This window comes from Neomonachus schauinslandi, chromosome 4 (assembly GCF_002201575.2).
Source record: "Neomonachus schauinslandi chromosome 4, ASM220157v2, whole genome shotgun sequence".
NCBI classification, from domain to species: Eukaryota; Metazoa; Chordata; class Mammalia; order Carnivora; family Phocidae; genus Neomonachus; species Neomonachus schauinslandi.
This window is the reverse complement of record NC_058406.1, coordinates 158,239,221-158,260,157: the sequence shown is the minus strand read 5'-3', so window position 1 is coordinate 158,260,157 and position 20,937 is coordinate 158,239,221.

Below are 20,937 nucleotides of genomic sequence, written 5' to 3'. Positions count from 1 at the left end.
ACTATATAATAATGTAAACTATGCATCCAGCATAATAGAGACTGTAGAAGCTGGAGGAGTTTGTGTTTTGAAGTAGTTTTATTGTGATATTAGAAAGCAGATATTTGCTTATGGGTTTTTAATGTGTTTGTTTAAAAATGATCATTAAGAGTCTTTTTAGTTACATTTCAGTATTTAATTTCATTTTATTGTGCTAATAAAATACTTGTAATTTCAGCAGCCAGTGTTAAAATAGATATAGTAATTAGGTAGTGATAGATGGAGTTAGGCAACCTTATAGGACCTATTTAAACTATCTTAGTGTAGTACTTATTATGGGATGAATGATATAATACCATGAAGGATACTCGTAATGCATTTCCAGTGCAACTCAGAAAGAAATTTTCTTTTTTTAATGGTAGAAGAAGCCAAGAAGTCAATTGAGGAAGACAAAAACTGAAATACCTGGGTATTGGAAGAATTATTTATATGAAGTTAAATTCACTACGAATGATGAAAATAAGTGATAGGAAAACAGCCAGCCAGGTACTAAAGTTACTGATGAATGCAAAAGCCTGATCAAGAGGTAAATGACAACAAAAAGGGGAGTCAGTAAGAGATGTTGTCAGATTATTATGTATTGGTATCAATTATTAAAAATGTTATTTTGTTGCAATTTTGATTTTTATCACCCAATAATTATTTAGAGAAGTAATTTTAAGTTTCTAAACCAATGGTTTTCTTTTATTTAGTCTTTATTCTTCATTTTGAATTTCATTATATTTTGGCTCTATAACATGGTCTATTTAGTTCCATTTTGTAGAAAGTATTGATGACTTCTTTGTGGCCTAATATATGGTCAGTTTTTGCCAGGGTTCCCATTGCTGTTTTGTAAGGAATGTACATTTTTGGTTTGGGGGTCTGTAGTTTGATATGTAGCTCTTGAGTTCATCATATTAATTATGTTATTCAGGTGATGAGGAAATCAAACCCATAGTTTAACTCATTTTGTGTTAACCCAGAATAATCTGTGCATGCTGTTATATAGTTTGTTGTGTTAAAGAGAATTTGAAATGTTAGAGAATTTGAGAAATTAATGCTGTGATTCCAACTTTAAAAGATTGATACTAGGTCTGTTATTTTAAGCTGAAAGTTGTTAAGAAAATTTGCCTAAATTCTAAAAGACTACTGAAATATTTATTTATTTATTTACTTATTTATTTATTAAATTTTGGGTAAATAGTATATATTTATTATTTGCATAGTTTGGAAGTTTTTTTTTACTTTGAAAAGATATGTTTTATTTTCTTTGCTAACTTGACTGTTGAGTTATTTAAAAGAATTTGAGGGGCACATGGGTGGCTTAGTCAGGTAAGCATCCAACTCTTGATTTCAGCTCAGGTCATGATCTCAGGGTTGTGAGATTGAGCCCCATGTTGGGCTCTGCACTGGGAATGGAGCCTGCTTCAGATTCTCTCTCACCCTCTCTCTCCACCCCTCCCCCACTCATGTGCATGCTCTCTGTCTCAAAAAGTAAATAAATAAAAGAATTTGAGAAAAACTAAAAATAGTTATGTAAATGCTAGGATGGATTTGTCTAGAAGTGCTGTGTACCTGCCTGATCAAGCACTTAAAAGAAAATACACTAATTTGAAATGCAGTTTACAATGCTTAGGGAACTGAATGAAGTCCATAAATTAAGTAGTTTAAGTAGAATTTGGTCTATTCTACATTATTTGACCAAACATTAATTAGATTCTCCTGAAAATTATTGTTCTTGTTTACATAAATGTACTAGATTTATAGGTAATAAAAGAATCATTCATGTAGATTTAAAACCTTCAGGACAATTTTGGTTTTAAATTGGGAAATTTATTATATTGAATATTTAAATCCCCTGTAATTCTTTTTTGTTTTTTAAGATTTTATTTATTTAAGAGAGAGACCACAAGCCTGGGAGAGAAAGAAGCAGACTCCCTGCTGAGCAGGGAGCCCTACTCAGGGCTCAGTCCCAGGACCCTGGGATCATGACCTGAGCCAAAGGCAGACGCTTAACCAACTGAGCCACCCAGGCACCCCAAATCCCCTGTAATTCTAAATAGTATTTTATGGGTACAAAAGCCCTCTTTGAGCATCAGAAAACTGCAATTAATGGAAATCAATATTTTAATCAAAATTCCCCAAAGGTGAGAGGTGGGTTGGCTATGGCTTTCTAAGCAAGGAAACAGAAGAAATCTCAAAGACTTCAGGGGAAAATGGTAGCATAAACATAAGTGTCATAGAATCCTCCCATCCTCAATCGAAATGACCAAAGGAATAAAAGAATAAAAAAGATATTAATAAAATTTGAATTTTTAAAAAAGATTTTATTTGGGCGCCTGGGTGGCTCAGTTGGTTAAGCAACTGCCTTCGGCTCAGGTCATGATCCTGGAGTCCCGGGATCGAGTCCCGCATCGGGCTCCCTGCTCAGCAGGGAGTCTGCTTCTCCCTCTGACCCTCCCCCCTCTCATGTGCTCTCTCTCTCTCTCAAATAAATAAAATCTTTAAAAAAAACATTTCTAAAAAAAAAAGATTTTATTTATTTATTAGAGGGAGAGAGAGAGAAAGAGCACGAGTTGGGGGAGGGGCAGAGGGAGAGGGAGAAGCAGATGCCCCACTGAGCAGGGAGCCTTCCTGGAGCCTGATGTGGGACTCGATCCCAGGACCCTGAGATCAGGATCTGAGCTGAAGGCAGACACTCAACTGACTGAGCCCAGATATACACAAAATTTGGAAGAAGACTATATCTTATGAGCTTTCATGAATTTTTGCTAGGCCCATTGCAGATGGGACCAAATGAAAAGAAGATATGAAGGGGTTACAACTGTCCCTTTTAAGAAAGTAGAATGGTTTCATAAAGTAAATGGCAGATATCCTAGAAAAATGCCATCAACATCCCCTAATTTTGAGGGTCTAGGCTGGGAGCAAAGGATGGGGGGCCCTATAATGGGTCAGGGGAATATTTCATTTAAGTCTCTTTCACCATCACAGATCAACAGAGTCTGGAAGCAGAATGTCCAACGGCAAGCGTAGGCACACTAGACAGGAAGAAGTGTGCTTCACCATGGGCTCCTTCAGGGAGGATCCCAGACAAGAGCTCATCATGTGGCTAGATTATTCCAAATAGTGCAAATCAACGGGCATATGCTACAGGGGGAAGAGTGAAGGAAATCTTGAATAGAAGGATTTTTAAATCTGGTAAAAAAGCTTAAGTTGGGTATTGCCTCAGAGACATAGGGAAAGGGCCAGGCTCTACTCTTGTCTTGACTTTTTTTTTCCTCCTGAGCCTTTTCGCACTGAAAATTAAGGCCTAGTGTTTACTCCCCTACTTCCTTCTGTGGTTGCATTAGGGATACCCAGGTCCTATCTCATTGGAGGTCTAGACTATGGACTAATGGGAAATGGGTGGGAGGGAATCTGGTCCATACCAAACCCTCTTCAACCTTCTGGTTGGCTGTAGAATATGTTTTATTCAGTGCAGAACTGAGGACCTAAGGTGGTGTAGGCCTGGTTTCTTTGCACTCAGGATTTGTGGAGCTTGTGGAGCTTACTGGGTGTAAAGCATATAGCAGATAGGTAACTACTTCAGTACATGCACTACTTTAGTGGATATAACCTGTGTAGTGGGTGGGAGTAAGTAGGCAGTGGGACCAAGGAGGTTTGTGGAGAAGCTGAACTGTACTGGGGTGTTGATGGTTGATGTTGATAACAACCAATGACAAGTTGTCTAGTTTGCATTGTAAAATGCATGTATGTCAAATTCATCCATCTTCAGTCTTAGTGATACCAGTTTACTCCTGCAATGAGTTACAAGAGAATAACCATTATTATCTTATGATTATACTTATTACCAGGTTCTGCTTATTTTCAGGGAAAACAATTCATAGGCATTTTACCCTGTGTCTTTACCATGACCATGCAGCCTGGTTAGGAGACATTGGTCTGATACAACTGTCTTTGAAATTATCTGTTCTCTGGCATTCTTTACTTCTTTGGTGTAAAGATCAGGTGGCTACTAAGGGATCTCTACATGAAAAATCATAACTAAGTGAGCAAGGATCTACTCCGTGTCTGCTTTTAAATAACAGTATGGTTTAATGGGGAGGAGCAGGGGCCCAGGGTCTTTGCCACTGACAAGTGTGTGACTGCATGGGTTACTCAGTTTCTCCAAGTCTGTTTTCTCATCTGGAAATGGGGTAACACTACCTATAAATTATAAGAATTAAATTATTAAGTTAGACAGTGTAAATCCTCTAACGTAGTACCTGAAACATAAAAGGTACTCAATGAACACCAGCTATTCCTTAACTACAGCTTATAATTTATTCCAGATGATAGTAAAAACTCTTGACCTGTTGATTTTCAACTATGTAGAGACCCCAAAACTCAGCTGTAATGTACAGAGAGAGAATTCCAAGACATCTGAAAACCCTTCTATTTTAATGCCATTCCTCAGTCCTAGTATATTTGAATACCTATTTACATTTTAGGGTTTAAGGTGGGACATCTCAAAGGGAATGACACATGCATTGCTTTTTTAGAGAGAGATTGACTTTAATTCCATTATTTTCTAATAGCTAGAAGTTATGCTACGCATTTTGCTGTGTTCTACCTGCAGATGAGCAGTGAATACTAGGTAAGGGGGACAGGGGGATAAGGGATAAGGGAGAAATCAGGATGATAAAAATGAGAGCAACAAGAAACACTATTTCTCTCTGTTTTCAGTTGTGTTTGCTCATTCACATACGCCACGTGTCTGAGAAGGTGGCCTGGATAACTGACTTCCTGACATGCACGATTTGGTAGAGTCATGGAGTTTAGTGAGCATGAAGCAGTCAGCAGACGCACCCCACTCCTCCCGCATGCACAGTAATTCGCATATGTGATATGAAGAGTGTGTGGGTTGGGGGAGGGGAGCACAGGAGATTGGTGGAAGATTGGGCAGCACTGTAGTCTTGAGAACTGATTTTGAAAACAATCCAATGACAGTTTGTCTCTGCATTCAACAAATTCCTATACCTGTATTAACTTAGTTTATATGTCAGACTCCCCGGGTAGTTCGTAAGTTCCTTGAAAGCAGATACTGTGTCCTATTTCTCTTCATATACCCATCACCTAGCAGAGGAATGCCATAAATGTTTATTGGATGAATGAGTAAATAAATGAATGGTCACAAAGTAAAGTAGCCTGAGCTGAATGTGTCCTGCAATCCTGAAAAGTTGAGACTGTAACTTCAGAAAATCTTTTAAGAGGTCAACTCTGTCCATTTACATTTGGGAAGAAATGTCACTTACTATCACAAAGTAGAGTTCCATAGTCTTAATTTAGTAAACAATGTGCACATGCATGTATGTATTTAAAAATTTAAGTTAGTTAGCTACCTGTGGAAATTGGGATATGTCATAAAAATTTGATTTGTATAGTTTTCTTGATTGAATCTTGACTGATACACCATTGTTCTTGAAAAAAGAAAAGATTTGGTCTTAGAAGATCAAATGCTGGGGTGCCTGAGTGGCTCAATCGTTAAGCATCTGCTTCGGCTCAGGTCATGATCCCAGGGTCCTGGGATCGAGCCCCACCCCACATCGGGCTCCCTGCTCCACAGGAAGCCTGCTTCTCCCTCACCCATTCCCCCTGCTTGTGTTCCCTCTCTCGCTGTGTTGCTCTCTGTCAAATAAATAAATAAAATCTTAAAAAAAAAAAAAAAAAGATCAAATGCTTACATGAAAAAATATGGCCAGAGCTCAGTAGTGACTGCCCTCTCTGGATGGGACATATATAATCTGTAATTCCCCACAGCCCCCACCTACTCACTTTACTCATTTATGTTCTCCACTTGTAATAGCAGCTTGAGTTGGTGGCCTCTGCACCAGATGATGGCCTGGGTAGAAAGGGGCACACAGGAAGAAGGGGATTCCTTCTCTTCTTCCAAAAATATTATGAGAAGTCTGACTGGACCTGATGGGGAGCTGTTGTGCTTGGAGTTGGAGAGAATGCACACCTGCAGAGCAGCTGCACTGGGGGGCAAAGCTGATACAAGGGTTTGCGCAATGAGAGATGGAGGGAAAAGCAATGGAAGATCCCAGATTCCAGTTCATCAGGCTGCAGAATGATCCTTCGTGGTCAACGAAGACCTCTCTTCCAGCAATCAGGGGCTTGCAATGAAAGAACTTGTTTCTAAAGGGGGGAGAGCAGAATGGAGGTACGCTGAGATTGTACTCAGTCCAAACTACCTCATACAGCTCTCTGGTTCTTAGAAGTCAGCCAATTCAATTTACTTACATTTGGCTTCCACTTCCAAAAATGCATACATTGGATGACACAATCTGTTATATTAGATTTACTAATATTTTACAGTGATGCAGCAAAGAGCAGGCCAAGTATCTTAGACACATGAGATTTATGGCCAGTGATTAATCTTGTAAAAGTAATGAATTGCCACCGAAAAGGGGGAAAGAACAGATTATGTCCCAAACAGGAAAGGAAATCTAACCCACTCATTTGATGGATGAGTATTTTTTTAAAAAAACAAACAAATAGAAAACATTTGGGAATCTAAAAAAGCTCTTCCTGAACACCCAACAGTCCACATCTTCCAAAACCAACTTGGTGGGTGCAGTTGGCAAACTGAATTGGACCTCTCACCTTAAGAATATTAGCAAACTGCAATGGGTCTGCTCCCAGAAGACATTCGATATTCTCGTTCTAGGACTTTCCAGCAGGAATACAGCTTCTACCGTTGGCAGGATCTAACTGACACTCACAAACAGGTCCAGTTTGAAAGATGAGGATTCAGGCTGCAGTGAACAGCATATTTTTCTTATTATTTTTATGTGTATCTAGCCTTTTGGAAAAAAAATAGCAAAATGTTTCTGAAACTCAAATTCCAATGACTTATAAAAGCCATCCCTTTATCTTTTCTCCAGTTTTTACTTTCTTTTTCTGTGATTTGAAAGGAAAGGGGAAAATGAAATTTATTCTCTTTTAGATTTAGAGGAAAAGCAATTTCAGCTTTTTGAGGAGGAGGGCTATATAGCGGTTGGCTAAACCTGTACATGCTGACGTACATTCTATATTTCTGGTAGCATGCCTGCTCTTTATTATCTGCCTTTTAAATGAAAATCCCATCTTTTGTGAAGTGGTATTGCCTATAGTACATTGCTTTTTTTTTTTCCTTAAGATTTATATAAAAATTCAGGCGAGTCTTGCTTCACTGGTTTTTCATGAAAGAAAACATTGCCTTTGCAGATTGGAATTAAAAAATGCAACTATTGGAGTTGTTTTCCTTTTCCTTCCTCTAAAACCAAGAAACATATTTTTCTTTCTGCACCGAGACTATTACTGAACTATCAGATGACCAGTTGGGTCCTGAAACCAAGATATTTATAGTCCGTAAATATTTTTATGGTGGTAGTGGTGAAGAAAGGGGTGGTCTTCTCTATACACACAGGCTGCCTTATAATTTTTTTTTTTTTTTTAACATTTAAAAGTAAAGTCCATTTTTCCTGCATGAGAAAAAAGCAATCTAAGTCTCTGCTGGGAGCATATATGGTGATTTTCTTTTATTACACTCTCAGGCATTGTGGATCTGTGATTATACAGATTATGGATCAATTTTTGTAGTTGTCTTTCATGTACCACATAGGTATTGAGAAATTAAAAAGGTTTATAAAACAAAATTATATTTCAAACATGGAACTTTTTTTTTTTCCTGAACTAGTTTTATCTCAGAGCATATAGTCCTGGAAACAAAGTAACTCAGGAATTTACTTTAAAAAATATTGCTGTTTGGGTATCAAAGGCAATTTCCTGATGTATAAATCAGCTCTGCTTTGGTAACAAATGATTCCTCAATCTCAGTAACTTAGAATAACAAAGGTGTCTGAGGATCAGCGCTGGCTCTGTGGCCTGTGATCCTCTTATTCCAGGATCCTGGATAAAGGAGCAGCTTTTATTTGAAACATGTCATTTTCACGCCTAAAGAAAAAGAGCAAGAGATACTCACCATGGCTCTTAAAGCTTCTGCTTGGATGTGGCATGAGTCATACATGCTGTCGACTAAAGCAAATCACCTGGCTAAGACTGACATCAGTGGGTCAGGGAGGTGTACTTCTTCCATGAGAAGTCACTGCAGTTTCCATGGCAATGGGTATGATGAATAATTACCATAAAGGAAAGAGGAAACAAATAATTGAAAAATCACAATACAATCTCCCAGGATAATCACGAAGAAGTTCTATAAATCCATTACGAGTCGGTGTAGGGTGCCTCCAGAATCCATCCTACCTCCATGATTTAAATCAGGACTCTTCCAGCCCTGAAGAATACATCCAGAGTTCCTTCCTCCTGTTGTTTGGCGTGCACTCAGGGTATTAAAAAAATAAATTGTATTATTTGCATAAGCAAAGAAAATTTAGAAGGGTCAAAGTTCTAAAAGATAAGCATTATAATATGGCTCACAACCAGAGGCTCATACAAATATTGCTCAATATTCCTAATTTCTTCTATCTTCTCTTATTCTTGTCTTCCAACCTCTCCTCTTCTTCCCAAAATACATACATTTTATTTATTATATCTCTCACTTTTTCTCAATTTCTCTTCTCTCCTATTCCCTTTTCTCTTTTAATTTCACTAACTCATTCCTTCAGTTAATCAATATTGCTTCCTAAATACATCTAGGATACCAAGATAAAACAGACATGGTCCCTACCTCAATTTATGAAATAAGAAAATTCTACTAAGTCTGTCCAGGGTACTTTATAATTGAAATCCTATGATTATTTGTTCCCCGGGGTATGCAGATTTGCAGGAGAGATAAAGATAGACAAAGTTAGCTACAGTATAAGGTAAAATGTTTTAAGTGCCAGAAAAGGATAATTATTGTGTTATGGAAATTCAGTAGGAGGAGATTATTTTTAGGATGGGTTGGCAATAGATCAGTCTCATTATCTGAATTTTTAAATCTTTTCCTCTTTAAAAAATTTCTGTTCCCCTTAATTAACTGACTCTTTCTCTCTCTTTCAGATATTTTATTCTTGGTGACTAGAGCAGGGCTCTGAATCTAGTTCTTATATACCAGGACTCTTGTTTGCAAGTTACGGAAACCCAATTCAAACTGGCTTGAGCAGGAAAAGGGAATGTACTGCCTCATAAAATGGAAAAGTGTCAGGCCTATGGGCATAGAATCTAGGAATTTAAAAGATGTCATCTAGGGGCGCCTGGGTGGCTCAGTTGGTTAAGTGGCTAACTCTTGATTTCAGCTCAGGTTGTGATCTCAGGGTGGTGAGATGGAGCCCTGTGTAGGGCTCCATGCTTAAGAGTCTCTCTCTCCCTAAACCTCCCCCTCTCGCCCACCAACCCCACTCTCGGGCATTCTCTCTCTAAAAAAATATGTCATCTAGACTCTGTTTCTTTTCCTTGGCTTTTCTTTTCTTGCTGTTGGCTTTATTCACAGGCGGGCTCTCTCCTCATGGCTCCGAGATGGCCTCACAGACTCACAGCCTACCAGTTTATCAACCTCAGCAGTTCCAGCAAAAGTTCTTTCATTGATCTGCCTTGGAAAACAGTAGGGAAATGGAATGCTTCAAATGCTCAGGTAGGGGCGTCATGTTACCTACCACTCTTGGGGCCTGGAGGAAGGTGGGCCTTCCTTGTAAATGGACAGAGTATGTGTGTTACTAAAGAAAATTCGGTTGCTGTTTGAGAGGAAGAGAGAATGGAAAATAGACTTGCAGACACAAGAGCTATCTGCTACATAGTAAAGGCTTAATAATGCATTTTGGTAAAAATGATGGTGTAGTTATGGATTTTATTCATTATAGAGGCATGTATGGTTGCAAAGAGAATCTGTTCTTTTCTCCCCAAAACTTTACTGTCCTTAGCCTTTTCTTCCTATCTCACTCACTGTCAATCCTATCCCTTGCAGATATTGTCAAGCTTGTTTTTTTCCTTTAACACATTAAAGCATAGTTGTTTTATCATTTGTCTGTTTATAATGATATTTGGAGTCTTTGTGGGTCTCTTTATGTTGTCTGTTGTTTCTTGTCTACAGTGACTCTTTTGGGTGTATGTGTCTGCTTCTCTTTTATTCTGTGCTGGTGATTGTATTTGAAAAATCATTTGTAGGAATAATGTGAATTCAGGATGAGGGGATTTTACTCCCAGGCAAGTTTTGAATTTGCTTCTGCCAGTGCTTGAGTGTCTCTAGACCACCCAGGTGATGTAAATCTAGATGCAAGATGTGACGAGGGCTGGTTTACTACTGAACCACCTGACTCTTAAGTGTGTAGCTGGGGTACCAGGTTACTGTGAGGAGGGTCTCCTATTTAATTCCTCAATTAGTATCTACATTCAGTTTGAATTTCTATTTCTCTTTGCACAAGAAACCCACCCTTTCCGGAGAAAAATGGAAATTTACATTTTTATGTTGGGTAAATAGCCTCAGGATGAAAAGTGGTTTTTGTGCTCACTTAACATCCTGGGTTCTTTGGCCTGTTATTCCTTACTATCTTGTTAGCTCTTTGTAGCTGTTGGAAAGATATTTATTATATTCAGCATTTTTTTAGTTGTTTTCCGCAGAAGAGTTGGTTCAAATAATGTAGCCTATCGTTGCTGGGAACTGGAAGTCTTCTCTCTGAAAACGCTGGTCTGTGCTTCATCATTCCTGATTCTTTCTGTTTATTCTCTCCCAGTTGTCTGTCCCATTCTTTCACTGTACTCTGCTTGTGGATAGACTGCAGTTACCAAACCTACATTTTTTGATGTGATGTCATGGATCAACTTCTCATGATCTTGGATGAACATCTTTATTTCTCTGTCTTGCAGTTGATCGTATAAGGTGCTTCTGATTCCTCCCAAATACTGTCATCTTGGTCCATTTGGACTCTGGTGTACTTTTGGGACATCTATCTTTCCAATTTTAAATTATTTCTACCATCTGAAAGCATGATAAAAATTACAGTGTGATACAGGTGAGGGGTACGAAATACTCAAATAATTTTGCCTATTTAGAATTGTATTACATACATGTTTGCATACATATTTCCTTTACTTCCTCTCCTTCAGGAACATTTACTAGCCTTGTTATTATTCTTGTAATCCCCTTAGATTTGATCCCCTCCCCCCCAATTTTCTCCTTGGTTTGTTCATTGGTTCTCTTCCTCTGCATACCTTACATTTCATTTTTTTTCAAGGTTTTGCTCTTTGCATTTTTGCTTCCTTACCCTGGTGATCTCTTCTATTCCTTTGGTTTCAAATGTATTCTGTGTACCTGATAATCAGATTTTCTCTCTAGCTCTGGCCTTTGTAAAGTGTTCCAGTTCCATGTTATCACTGATCACCTGCTGGCTCTCCCAGGATGTTGTCCATGTTTTAAAATTTGACATTTACAAAATTGTACTCTTTCTCCTCCAGACTCTTTTTTTGGGATTATATTTTTTGGTGATATTGTTAACATTTACCCAGTTTTCCTAAATAGAAACTCCAGCATCATCCTTGCCTTCTACCTCTCCCTATTGCCACATTTAACTGACCAATCCTTCCTTGCTGTTTCCCCCAACATTGCATGGGCCTAGTTTCATACATAGGTATGTATGTATATATGGATGATACTTGCTGTTTGTTGATTCTGTATTTGCAAATTTGCCTACTCACAAACATTTGTTTGTAACCTCAAAATCAATATTCTTGGCACTTACACATTTGTGGATATGCAGAGTGGCAAAAAATGTAAGTCATCTGATGTGCATGTGCCCAGATGAGGTTGAGCAAGGTGATACTCTGCCTTCTTGTTGCAGCTCTCCTACTGTGAACAAGTATCTTTTTGCAGTCTAGTACCGATTTTTCATATTTGGGGAATTTTCTGATGGTGATTTCACTGTTTCTAATGGGTGCCAAGCATATAGTTGAAGTGCTGTCTAGTGTCCCTGATGCAAGAAAGCTGTAATGTCTTGTGAAGAAAATACATGTGTTAGTTACACATCATTCAGGTGTGAGTTCTAGTGCTATTGCTGTGAATTTCATGTTAATGACTTAACAATAGATATTAAATAAAGTGTCTTTAAACAGAAACACACATAAAACAGGGTTGTGTATTGATTGGTTGATAAAATGTGACCAGAGGCTTTCAGGAACCGAATACTGTATTTCTCCTAGGAACAATGGTTTAGTGTTCGTGGCAACTTTATAGAAGACAACTACCATGAAAATCAACTGTGTGTGTATAAATATAGCATATATAATATAGTCATATACCAGATATGATGAAATATGTGTATAATAATTACCTTCTGAACTGGTTTCCCTCCAGTGCTTTATTGCTGAAATAATTATCTTTCTAGGGTAGAACTGAATATGTTACATCTCCTACTTAAAAAAAAAAAATCCTCACTTAATACTGATAAAATTCCTTTTTCTTACCATGGAAGTCCATTCACCTACAATCTGTCTGCAATTCACTTTGCCAGTTTAAACCTTCATCTTCTGTCCCTCTCTCCATACCCTACCCCAGTAACACACTGGTTTATTAGACAGCTATTTCCCTTTATGTCTCTGTTTTCTATCACTTTTGACTCAAATGCCCTTTCTTGCTTCCCTGATAAAATCCTATTCAGCCTTCAAAACCAAGATCATATATCAACATCTCTGTAAAGCCTTTCTTGATACTTACACACCACCAGTAATTGCTTTTACATTTATTTCCAATTTACATTTATCACTGTTGCAGAGCAAGTTACAAGCAAGGAAAGGGGGGAGGCGAGAATAAACTGTGTTGTTAGATTGGAATGGGAGTGTACATAAAGAACTCACTCACGGTTTTAACTCTGATGCCGAGAAAAACTAGAAGCTATGATACTCCTTGCACTGCATAAATCCAGCACCCAGACCTTGGTTTCCAAATATAATTCTCCACTAAATAGAACCAGGGATTTTTGGAGAAAACGTTCATTGCAGGGCTGGAACAGGGAAAACACAAGATAAGTCTGGAAGTTATGGTTGTGCCTAAAATTGAAAAAATACTTAAAGAATGTTGGAACATGTAAAAAGGACACAGAACCCAGCTTAAGATTCTCCCACAGGCCAAATCTGGGACAAATTGAGAATCAGAATAAATATAGTAATACCATTGAACAAAATAAGAATCCATGGGTCCATGCTGATATTAATCAATTGATCAGGGAGAAGAGAAAGCTTTCTCTTATAATAAACAACTAATAAATGTAGACGAAATAATGTATTGAGGAAGTCACCATTTAGCAATTGTCAGAGTAATAATTGATTTGGACAAGAATCATTAAGGGATGACAAAAATAGTGAGTGAACATTTGGTGAGGGAGAAAATAGTTATATAGTCCCAAAATTTCATAAATTAATTGTTAATATCAAAAGGAAAAATAGTGACTTTACCGTGTAAGATCCTGACAGACAATATCTTAGCCAAGTAATGGGTAATGGGACAGATCAGTATCATGTTCCTCTTGATATGATGCCCTGATAAGGCCACAGCATTAATTTTATAGTATTCCTCCTAAAAAGGGCATAAGCTGAATCTAGTTATGAGGAAATATCAGACAAATCCAAACCAAGGGACATTAAAAAAAAGTTGACTGTTCTTCAAAAATATCTAGACCATGGATGACAAAGAAGTTTCACATTAAAGAGAACAGTGAGGCATGACAGCTAAATGTAGTATGTGATCCTGGATTCCCCCCTGGCCTGAGGAACAAGCAGCTATAAAGGGCGTATTAGACAACTGAGAACATTTGCATATAGGCTGTGAGTGAGATAATGATATTACATCAATGTTAACTTCCCTAATTTTGATAATGTCGAGGTTATATAAGTAGATGTTCTTGCTCTCAGGAAGTATACACTGGAGTATTTAGGAATAACAGACCATATTTAAAACTTACTCATCACTGGTTTCAAAAAAATACATATAGCTGTAGAGATAAAGTGAATGATAAAACAAATGTAGTAAAATTTAAATAATTGGTGATACTTGGAAAAGGGTATTTGGGGTTTTTTGGAAATTGCATCAAAATAAAAAGTACAAAAATCATGTAAACACTTTGGGAAGCAAAGACAGTCTCTTGTTTATTTATTTACTTTTTATTGTTTATCCCTTCCCAGTAATATCTATATAATATAAGATGTAAGCTCCATAAGGGTTGTGATCTAGTCTTCCTTTCTTACTACTGTATCCTCAGCATCCATCACAGTGTCAACATATAGGACTTCAATATTATTTGTTGAGTGAATAAAAGAACATATGGAGAAAAATAACAGTAGGATACTTTTATGCCTTTAATTTTGCACTCTCCTGAAACCTTACTAAATCTAAGGTAAAGTATTTTATCTAAAAGAGGGAAAAATTCTCAAAGAAAGGAGGAATAAAGACAACTGCCTAACCCCCAACCCTCCCTCTTGGCAGAATATTAGGGAACTTTTCTCTGGGAAATCTGACCAACCCTAATGAGAATAATTAAATAGATTATATTTTGATTTCTTTCACAAAATGTCTCAGTCAGTTTACTTCTGGTCCATTTTTCCTGTATAGTAAATCTCAAGTTGACAAGCATCACCCAAGTGGTGAATTTTTTTAAATCAGCTTTTTAATCTCTCATTTTAAAATATAAGCAAATAGCCAAGAATGGTCGAATATCAAGAAAATCCTTAAAGATGAAAGATAAAGACCAAAATAAACACAGAGAAAAGCAACTGGAATAAACAAGACTAGGGTACCACAAAGAAAATTTCAAAAAGAGAGAGCTCTTATAATTAAAAAAAATTAAAAGGGCAATGGAAAATTCTTTAAATGACTTGAAGGATAAAGTTGAGGCCATGTTCCAGAAAGTAGAGAAAAAAGACAGAGAAATGAAAAATAGGAGAGGAAATATAGGAAAAATAAAAAACCACTCAAATGTTCAATATTTGGACAATAGCAGGTATTCCAAAAAAAAAAAGGGGGGGGGAGAAAATGTATATGGGGGGAGAGAGATCATCCAACAAAAGAACCAAAGATCAGTTATAGAACAGAAGGATGCGAATTTGCAGGTTTAAAGGGCCATCAGACCTCCAGCAAGAATAATGAAAAAGATCCACAACAGAGTACTGACAATGAAATTTTAGACCTCCAAGCTTCTGGGAGGGGACTACAGACAGGAACATAAAAAAGAATCAGTGATTAGAATGGCTTTGGCCTTGTCAAAGTGATATTGGAAGGTAAAAGACAGCAGAGTAATGTCTCCAAACTACTAAAGAAAAATAATCTCAGTCTAATATTTTATATTCAGCCAAGTAACCAGTTGTGAGGGTAGAATAGGGACATTTTTAGATATACAGTCTCAAAAAATGTACTCCTATACGAATTTTTTCCAGAAACTCTTGGAGAATGTCCTTCACCACAGTGAAGGATTAACTAGGAAAGAGGAAGACGTGGGACACAGGAAACATAAAACCCACCAGAGGTGAGAGGGAAAGGGAATTCCCAGGAAGATAGTGAGAGGACATCCCAGAATGACAACCGTGTATCCGGCCCAAAGGGTAACCGGTTCAGATGAAGCATGCCAGAGCCTTCAAGAGGAACTTTAAGAAGATGAAATTGATGGTCTACTTGGTATGAATAAACGTATTAAGAGGTGATTAAGAACACCAAAAGCATGTTTGCATCAAATTTCTGGGAAGTCACAGAAAACTCTACAGAAGAGAAAACAAGGTAATGATAATTCCAGAGAAAACAAAAAGTTGCACAGGAAAGTAACCGTAGTTACAGTTCACTGCATGACATGGCTCTGAATAACATCAGTCCTAATAACATGACCACTCAATATTGATCTAACCATACTTGAAAGATGGGGGGATGGTGTGTAGGGAAGAAACAAGAGAAAAAGGGAGTAAGTTCTTTTTTTTTTTTTTTTATCATGGAAAATCCATAGATAATATTTATGTCGGCCATGGTTCAGTCAGGAGAGCAGATTCACTGGGTGTTACAGGTGGAGTTATTATAGAAGTTAGATCTCACACAATTGTGAGAGAAACTGAGGAAATAAAGATCTGGAAGGGGAATTGGAAGATCAGAAGAGTCACTAATGTATCTGACAAGCCAAGCGTGCCCAGCCACCACAGTGCAATGGCAAAGGGGGAATTTGTGGAGAGGTCTCTGGAAATCTATTGTCCCTTCAGCTAGTTGTGTAGTCATGGGCCTGGGGTCTCTGGGTCAGCAGAGCCACCAGCAGGAGGAAGAAGGGCTATATGTAGAAAAGTGAGTTTCAAGCTGGTACCCCCTGTGTCCCTCAGCTTCTGTCCATATCATATAAAAAGACCTTCAGAAAGTCTTGGCCACCATTTTATTTCTGTACCCCAAATCTCATGTAGATTCCTCTTTTAGGCAGCTCTAACTCAAAATCATTACATGACAGGGGATTTGGGAAATACTGTTCCCAACTTAACCCCGGTGACAGTACAAACAAAATAACCCATTCTCTTGACAATCTGGCATCCACACACCTCTACTGACCACATTTAACGCCCAGATGAAGACAAAAGCAAATTTATACTTCCACAGAACATGGCACACCTACCCATGCAGAAATATAGTGACTTTCTTCCCAAAAGAGGATACACAAAGTCTCACATGTTCCTTTATTCATCTTTTTTTTTTTTTAAGATTTTATTTATTTGACAGAGAGAGACACAGCAAGAGAGGGAACACAAGCAGGGGGAGTGGGAGAGGGAGAAGCAGGCTTCCCGCCGAGCAGGGAGCCCGATGCGGGGCTCGATCCCAGGACCTGGGACCCAGGATCCTGGGACCATGACCTGAGTTGAAGGCAGATGCTTAATGACTGGGCCACCCAGGCACCCCCCTTTATTCACCTTGGGGTGATAGTCATTCTTTTAGCTGAGTCACACATTATTTCATATTTTGTGGTTTAATACTATGATACAAGGTTGACACAATTTACACATGTTAGATAGCAGAGGAATAAGAGATGACAAAATATTGATATTTGATATTCATATCCAATCAAGGAAGAAGTGCTTATTACTCTGTTTCTGCAACTAGTCATGTGATTGTAGCTGGCATTTATAACTTACTTTTTCCCTAGGACTGAAATAGATAGGCAGACTAAGAAAGTCTTACTTGATTTGTATTAAAGAGAACCTTTAGGTCTGGCTTACAGAAACGGAACTTGAGTCACCACAATACAGAGTCATAGCCCCTTAACCAATCCCAGACTTGAGCCATTTCACAGCCCCAGGGCTCCCTGAATGTAGAGGAGGTCAGGTCTCTTGAGCAAGAATCCTCACTGTGAGCCTGTCTCCTGGCCTTCCCCAACAGGACCTAGGGCCATTTACTCAGATGACTGTGTTTTGGGGGACTAACAGTAATTATTAACACCTAAATGTCAAGAGATAATGATACACTATAATTGAATTGAAACAAAATAAAATAAAAAATGAAATAAAATAAAATGTCAAGAGAAGGGGCTTATGAAGACTGGGTAATTAATGGCATTTTGGCTTGGGTCCATCTCCCAATGGGCCTAGTGTGTCCCCAGATTCACACCATGGATATTTCCTATTCTGGAATGAATAGTTCGAGCAGATATACTCAGCAACTAGAAGAACCCCCACATTGGTTCTCTGACCTGTGTATATATTTTTGTATTATCATGTATATAATGTATGTATTATTATTTTTAAATTTTCTAAATTGTTTCAAAGTTAAAGTGGCTTATAAAGGGGGGCCTGGTTGGCACATTGGTTAAGCATCTGCCTTCTGCTCAGATTACGATCCTGGGGTCCTGGGATGGAGCCTCACGTAGTTGGGTAGTTGAAGTCGGACTCCCTGTTCAGTGCGGAGCCTGTTTCTCCCTCTCCCTCTGCCTACTGTTCCCCCTGCTTGTTCTCTCTCTCTCTCTCTCTGTCAAATAAATAAAATCTTTTAAAAAAGTGGCTTATAAAGATGCATGTAATACTGCAAAGTAAGTATACTAAATTAAGTGAGAAAAACACAGCAAAGGGAAAATAAGACTAGAAACAAAATGGAGCAAGAAATGAGACTAGTACATAAAGTGCTTGCCTGTCTTGTACACTTGCTGATGGTAAGCCACAAATTTGTTCTTGCACAGTAATGCAATTCATTATAATTGTAAGTTAAAGACAAACCAATTGCTTAGGAGAGGTGTATCTATTTCAGATACTTGGTCTGAAAAGAGTTCTGGGAAGGGTATTTCCTGCTCTCAGAGATTACCTGTTCTATTGTTTATCCCAATTAGCATGGCTAATTGAGTGTCAAATAAAACATTCTCTTCACATTTATGAAACTGAGTCTAAGTCTTAAAATAGCTGGGAATCATTTTGTGTCTCTTGTCATTAACCAAGTGTAGTAACACTTCCTTCCAGCAACCACATTCACACAGAAAAGAATGGAAATGACACATACTACTTTAGTTCAAAAGCGTTCAGAGCACACAAGATTAAATAAAGGAAATAATTGTAAAATGTCAGATCAAATCTTGAGTTTTTCTCTTATGAGCTGGTCTGAGTTGGACTTCCTTTGAAGAGAGCCTCCTGGATCTCTTCCATGAGGATGGAGAGCAAAATGAGAAATAAGCCTTATCACATCAGTCTACAGACGAGTTCTCAAGTGGCAGAACATTGTATTAACATTTGGAGAAGTCAAATATTTACACATTTTTCAAATGTTAAATAAGTGATTATGTTGTGGCTTTTAAAAACAACAAATTAGCTTGGATAAGGACTGGTCAGTGACCTTGTGAAGATCTTTCATATTAACTAATTTAATTATTTCATACACAATATAATAAATGAACATAGGCTATCACATACAACTAGCAAAATATTCAGCTTACATTTAACAGGAAAAAAATTATACTACCCATATTGATACAATGGCAAAAATGCCATAATTTGTTTTGTGGTAATTAATGGATAATTTCTAGACTGGAAGGGCAAGTACAACATCAACAAATTTCAACAATGAGTAACAAAGTGTGAAATTTAAATCTGAGAATATGAATATCTGATAGCATAAAAGATAAGGAACTCTAAGTCCATTAGCTAATGAAAATGAGAGTCAGAGCCAAAGTCTACCAAATCTGTGAATATAAATAGTTAAGAAAGGTTCAGAAAATTTTAAATCTGTTATAATGTAGCCACATCATGCAGTCATAAAATCACTAATATCTTATGGTTTTTAACATCAAAAAATGGATTAGAAAACTCCCAAATGAAAATTTAAGAAGAATGGCATGGGGAAGAGCTTTTACAAGTATGACACAAACAGAAGTCTATACAAGAGAACACTGACAAATTTAACTACATAAAAATATTTTAAAAATTTGCAGCACAGTAATTATACACATTAAAAACAAAGACAAAAATCATAAAGTTAAGAAAACATTTGCAACAAAAATCACAATATTATATGTGTGTATGTGCATATATATACATATATACATATGTGTGTATATATTCTTCAAAGCAAAAATAAAGGACCAAGAACATAGAAGAGGTAATCGATACCTTTGGAGGGTTCATGGAAAAGGAAATCAAAATAGCTTGAGCATATTAAAAACATAATTTTATTTAAGAGAAATAAACATTGAAACTATTGAGGTATCACTATTTGCCTAGGAGTATCAAGTATGAGAACATGTTGGCCAGCATATAAGGAGATGGGCGTTTTTATACACTATAGTTTGATAGAACCTCTGTGGGAGGCAACTTTAAGAATGCACACACACACATACCCAACTGTTTGATCCAATTTTGCTACTTTTAGGAATCTATAACACAAAGGTAAAATGAATCATGAAAAGGTTAACTGAAGCATTGCTTATAACAGAAAAAGATGAAGACAACCTAAATGTCTTTTGGTAGGGAGCTAAATACAACCATACAATGAAATGATATGTGATTGTGTAAAAAGAACAGGGAAGTTTTTTATGAGCTGATACCAAATGAACTTTAAGAAGCATAAAAAAAATCAAGGTGCAGATTAGTGAATACAGTTTTCTACTAGTTGCATAAAAGACAGGAGAAGAATATATTGAATATAGTATGTATATAGACATACACACACACATTTTCTTGATAAGCACAGCATATCTCTGGAAGTATACTCAAAAACTGAAAAGTTACATCCAGATAACTGGTAGTCTCTTAGGGGAATTGGCTGGCTGGGGGAGAGACTTTTCCTTGCATCTTCTTAATTAAGGATTGAATTTTAGCTGTATCAATGAGTTACAAGTCAGAAAGTAAAGCACTCAAGTTGCCTTCCATCTATAACATCATTTCCCAACCCTGCCCTCACTTGACCTTCTCTATCACCAATGAGTGGTATGAAGTCAATCTCACCAGTGTGTTTCTCTGTAAACAGACACCAGGCACATATCTATTTATAAAGCTAGTTTAATGAAACCACCATCTAAACTCAGTTTGAAGAAAAAGTCCACTGAGTCTCCAAGATGGAGAAACTGTGAGCTGTGAGGCTCAACAACAACACATTCAGAGTTTAGAAATGAAAGGAAGCAGAAATATGGGATTAAAGTTAATGATAGTTTAGGATCTGCTTGGGCTGTATTTTTTAGTAGCAAGAACATTCCTGGGTTCTTGAGATCAGGAAAAATATTCAGTGAATGGCACCAAAAAAAAAAAGTCTGTATTATCAACAAAGTAGCCCCTAAGAGATTAAGTGTGAGCCTCTAAGTACCCCAAGAACTAAGTGTGACAGATTTTTGAGGTTCAGTGGTATCCTCTAAAAAGCAGAGACAGACCAGGAGCAAGCACATGAACAAAGGAATTAAGACTCTTCTTTTCTCCCAGAGCCCATTCTTGTATTAAGAACACCAACCAATCTTCAACAGAAGTGGCGCTGTTAAAATTCTTTTTTTT